A 6000-nucleotide genomic window follows, 5' to 3' on the forward strand; every position below is an offset into this window, starting at 1 on the left:
GAACATGGCAATTGCTCCGCTTCGGTCTATGGGATGAATTCAGGTACTCAATTGAACGCCGCCAATGCATCAAAGCCAGGTGTTCCCGATCCCCGCCTTCATGCCTGGTGTTGGTGTTACAAATCTCTGACGTCAGTGAGGAACTGTCCGGACCAGCCTCCCTCAAATTCGAATGCCGACATTACACTCGTTCTTCAAAACACCAATCCATGGCTCAATGGTTCCTTCCGTCTATTGCAAAGTCTATCGATACATAGCATGCTGGTAACCCGTATCCCCAATAACTCCCTGTTCTCTCCCGAACGCCGTCGCCAGATGTGAAAGAAGGTATGTGCGAGCGTGAACTCGATTGAGATCGACGTTGTCACACCAAGTGATGATGGAACCGCAGCACTATTGTCGACGTTAGTAGGTTTGCTCGTCACTGATAAGAGAAGAGACCTGTACCTCTTCCGCCGCTTCCACTTCTCCTGTTGTCACGACTGTTCCGTGCCACAGATCGATGTCAATGCCAGCCTGCAATTTTGTCAGTCTCTTGCCATCGGCATGAAGATTGCCGGGGGATCTACTCCGTACCATGGGGTTTCCCGGGCTGCTCGGGGCTTGGCTTCGGGCGTGTTGGTCTGCCAGCCGGTGGAAGTCTCTTTTGTGAGTTGTCGTTGACCGCGTTCCATCCTGCGACATGTTAGCTAGACAGTGGACAACAAGATCCCGGAGCGGACATACCGCCGGTAGGTTTTCCGGGCTTTGGGTCCCGAGGTGGCTTTGTGTGCGACGACATGTTGGATGAGTTGTTGCTGCTTGAACTTTGTACGTTGGGATATGGTCGGTGGTGGCGTCGGTGTCGAGCTTGTGGTTGTGATTGTTCGAAGTCTTGCTATCGGCAGGTGATGTCTGGGTTGGCCTGAAGGGAGTGGCGACGAGACGATATATAAATGCGTAAGGGCAAGGGCCGGGTGACGAGGACGAAGAGACGAAACCCGATGAGGAAGCAGGCGGAGATTTTATCGACAGTCCATCAATGAGGGTGGGTCAGGAGCGCCGCGGTGCTGAGGCAATGACCCAGTGCATTCCACCTTGTGCCAGAAGTGAGGCATGAGCAAGGAGCAGGGGCAGTGCCGCCATCAGCGCACGACGAAATCTCGGTCCACCCGAGACCTGTGTCTACGCAATCGCAGAGCCGTTCAAGCATTGAGAATCCGGATGACAGAGCGGGGACGAAGGCAGCGGCAGGCAAACCCGCGGTGGCGAAACTTGGACAACGATGGCGCCAACAGGTAAGTAAGCAAGTCGGAACCGTCACATGTGATCTGAGAGGCAAGACGAGCCCGCCGAAGGCAGCAGTAGGCAATGGCGGAAGCGTCTGACAATGTCAATGGTGGGGGGAATATTGCATTCAGCAAACATGGCGAAGGGATTGTTGGTTGTGGGCAAAAAGAGAGATTTGAAGCAAAAGTTGACCTGAGTCTCGGGAGGAAAATGGTGTCAATTGCACCCGGGCAGATTTGATCGGGGCTTTGACGACACATAGGGCTTGATTAGCTTGTGCGGGATTGGCAAGGCTGGGTATCAGACTGAACATGAACGGAAGGCGAGGTGAAGCAGTCGACATTGTCAGGCATGAAAGTGCGTGGGCTCAGAAAGATCAGACGTCAGACCGGGGAATGTTGCGACAGGAACTATTGCCTCGGAGGCTAAGAGGGCGCCGCTACCCACAGGGATACCGTCAAAGGAAGGCTCAAGCTGTCAAACAACGACAGAAGGCGGTTAAGCGCCAGGCTCCAAGGCTCCAAGGCTCCAAAGTTGTGGCCTAGACTCGAGATAATCAATGTCAGGTCAAAACACAGGGAGGGGGCGAGTGACCTGGGACGTATCAGAGCATTGGAAACAATGGTAAGGCTCTCGACCGCAGCGAGCACTGCGCCATGCAGCCGGTCAAAATGGACCGTTGATTGGTACAGTACCTTGGAGCGACAAGGCTGGGGAATGGAGGTCCAGCGACAGCGACACGAAACATTGTTTTCGCCATGACTCACGGCCACTCAGACGGGTACAATGCACAGCCCGCGTCCAGTGCCACGAGCATGACAATGGGTGAGGAGGAAAGCCTACTCAAGGCAACGGCCGACGAGTGAGTGCCTGTTAGGCTGTCATCAGGCTGATCAGGATCCTAAGTGTGGTTCGCGAACTGGTCGGTGAGGTCAGACTTTCAGGTGACCTTTTGTGGAAATCCACTAGAAGGGCGCTAAAGGTTCCAGAAAGATTGTTGACAGCGAAGCGAGGCGACGCAATGACGAGGGCAATCCTGGGGCTGTTTCTCCCGGAAGCATGCCTCCAGGAAAGCCGTAACCTCTGCTAACAGTAGCGTGAACTCTCGAGATGTCCTTGCACGATGTGTGGGCGCCGAGAGTGACGGGATGGGGTGGCTTGGGTGGGTGCCAGACGGGAACGGGTCACCGGCTTGGGGGCTGATTCAGATAGTGATGAATACCTAGTACAGCCTTTCCGTGTCTCTCATTTGTGGTGACCTTGCGGGAGTAGTGAGTAGTGATGCTGCGTCCACAGTGGCTAAGCGAGATTGGGCAACCTTCTAGAAGGGCGCAGAGCAAAAGATTCTCCCACTGAATGGCGGTTCGGGCTGTAAGTAATGGACACAGCAGCAGGGGCAGGGGGGTTGTGTGTTGTGGGTGGTGGGCAGGGGGGGAGGCACCAATGCAACTACTGTACTGCGTAAACAAGACTTAACGAACTACTGTCTCTCTGCGTCTCTGCCCACCCATCTGCATGGGCGACAGCGTCCGAGTTCACGGCTCAGCGGCGCAGTGTGACGTGACGTGGTAGCAAGCAGGGGCTGGCGAATGAGACTCTCGTGCCTGGATCAGAGAAACGCATTGATTATTATTTACGATTACCTTGATCTCGTGCGCGTGTGCGAAATGGAGGGTGCGTCACAGATCTGTCATGGGTGTGCCGGGAGTGGGTGTCGGTGTGGGTGTGCAGGTTGTGTGTGTTGCCGTTGCAAAGCCCGAGGAGCGTACGAGTACTCCGTACGGGGGGTAATGGGTGGGACAACGTTGAACACGCAGCTACTGTACGGTATGCAGCTAATTTTAGTCGGGGTTGCTACCTACAGTACACAGCGAGACGGCACAATAATTACAAGTACTGGATGTAGCCAAGAAGGACCGGCTGGGTGCTCAAAGGGGTCGATCGGTACGAGTAGTCGGTCGTCAGTCGTCAGATGACCATGGTGTGTATGTAGCTCGCTCATATGCACGGGACTTAATGTGCCACTCGTGCGCGTAGAGACTGAGGGAACACGCAGGATCGAACCAGCAGGGCGTCGTCGGCCGCATAACATACGTAGGGCTATCGGGTGCAGGGACGAGGGCCCGCTGGAGAGTCAGATCGCAGCCGAGGTACAACGGCTACACGACATGACGAAAGGCGACGAGATAATTACCTAGGCAGGGACTCGTGCGTACAGTAAGTAGGTTAGATGGGCGGTACGTTGTGGAAAGACGGCACCAGACGGCATTCGAAAGTGTTGCCCGGCGAAGGGGGTGACGGTGGGAGATGAAGACGTGCAGTATGACGATCGATAGATGGATGGCACCAGATAGATGGTCGATGCGATGACTCAATGGACCACGTGGTTGAGCTTTTGATCTGCCTTTAAACCGACAAGAGGAGTGATCGTCTCGTCGGTCGCGACTACGAAGTACGAAATACTTGTGGTAGCCAGTAGTTACGCTACTGCGGGGACGAGTCGTGGTGATAATGGCGCGAACAATGAGACGAGGATGAACGGAGAGTGGTAAACCGTGAAGGACTACGATCGTTAGCCATGCAGGGAGCACGCAGAGGAACGGGTTGAAGTACATAGGCCAGCTCTGGGTAGACGATCTCGGGTTCCTCACGTTGTCACGCGCAATAATACTATAGGTATCCTTGAACGCTGCCAGGGTGTTTAGGCTTGGGCGGTTGGGGTTCGTGCAAGCTAAGTGAGAGGAGTCGGTAACTATCAGCCCTGTAGCTCGTGCTATGAGGTGCGTACGCAGCGCCGTCTTCTCCTTCTCCACCTTCGGCTGGACTTGCTGAAGAGAAGCCGAGGGATCCGTGTGAATGTTGCCGATGCGATATCGTGAGTGTACTCCGTACATATCACGAGGGTATGAGATTGTGGATTCGGCGCCCGTCCTGGGTCCTGGATCATGGGTCCGCAGTGCCATGTATGCAGCCGTGGCAGTGTGTGACAATCGCCCAGCATGATTCCACCCCGGCTTCCAGAACCCTGCCCAAGTGAGAAAGGAGTGTGTGAAACGAACGGGGTCCAACGGCTCAGCGTTTCAAAGGGCACCAACATCAGCCACACAACCTTGCTGTGTCCTACAGGATGCGGACTGGTAGAATAGGAGGCCAGACTAGTCAGAGGTGCTGCGGACGCAATGCGGAACTCTGTAGCAGGGATTACCAGCAGCGGTCCACCACCACCAGCCGATAACGCCCGGACGTTTGAAGTGAAGCGATCAATCAACAAATGGCGGCGAGAGGCTCCTGGAACTTACTTTGGGACAGTCGTTCCCCGGGAGAAAAGATCCAGGGCACTTGGACTGCATGAATGTACCTCAGATGCGCCCATGCCTGGGAGCCTGAAGAGCAGAGCCTCCCCGCTTAGACTTCTTGGATGGTGTTCCTTGCACCCAGCAATCAGACTGCGGGGCTCGTGGCTTTGAGGCTCGCTCCGGTCTGAGGTCATGGGTCATGTGTTGGACGCCGGGACTAGATCTCCAGGAATGGTCACGATGCTGTGACGCCCGAGTACACTGCAGAGGCTGGAATACGTAGTCGTGAGCACCGCTGCATTCGTACCCGGAGCATACGAGAACTACTGTACACGGTCCAGGCAAGGAAGCCCAACGAGGCGCAGAGATGGACATCGGGGCCCTACGACTGCTCTGCTGATACAATACATCCCCGCTCTTCTGGCTCGCTCCCTGCCGCCCACGCCTGCTGCCCTGCTTACCATCCCTAGATACGAGCATGAACACAGGGGGAATCTGTCAAATTCTGTCCGCCTCGTATTCCGTATCTCCAAGGACGGATGGATACAGTACAGAATCTGGTGGGTTCATCGATGGATGGACAAATGGACAAATGGCCTCTGACTCGTCTTGCCTGTCTCCTCCTACCTTGGCCTCATCCGCCACACTGAAAGTGAAGCACAGAAACCTACCCCAATACATCCTTGACCTCACCCTCGTAGTCAATACGAGGAACTCGGATGGACTGAAGACTGACAGCAGACTGACCGGCTCGCGGGGTACATCAGCACTTCCTCACAGAGACGTAGGTACGCCCCGGAGCGACTTGCTGTGAGTGCTGTGAGTGCTGTGAGTGCTGTATCAGGGTCTCAAACAGTCCATTACTCACTCGGACAATTATTCGATTCCAAACCGTCGTATTGTCCTGTGGCTACACACATGTGCACAGTACTATAAACGAAACCTCCTTTTATTTTAGCCGTAGACTCCGACCAGCCACGCGCGGAGGCAAGGACTGTATTCTGCTCTGCTCTGCTCTGCTCTGCTCTGCTCTGCTCTGCTCTGCTCTGCTCTGCTCTGCTCTGCTCTGCTCTGCTCTATGAGACTCGAAAAGTGAGCCTACTGACGTATAGGATTGCCTGGAACAGCGCTCCAGGACATATACACTGTCTGGACAAATATAGACACCCATCGACCGCCCTGGGCGAGGCGACGATATCTCACGAGGGCCTATCTACCCACGACAAGCGTGCTTCAGCGTTATTTTGGCTGGGCTCTCATGCTCTGTACTCTCTTTCAGGCGAGCAGGGTTGCGCGGTTCCAAAAGGGTCGCTGGATCTCAGGCTCTGAATCGCTACAGTATATATGCAAGCTGCCGCAAGTGGGTTCTGGCTTGTCTTCCTCCCTCGCTCGCCCACGGTGACTTTCAGCACATTTCTACCAATAGCCACTCGAC

Source organism: Cladophialophora carrionii (genome assembly GCF_000365165.1).
Source record: "Cladophialophora carrionii CBS 160.54 unplaced genomic scaffold supercont1.1, whole genome shotgun sequence".
Lineage (NCBI taxonomy): Eukaryota > Fungi > Ascomycota > Eurotiomycetes > Chaetothyriales > Herpotrichiellaceae > Cladophialophora > Cladophialophora carrionii.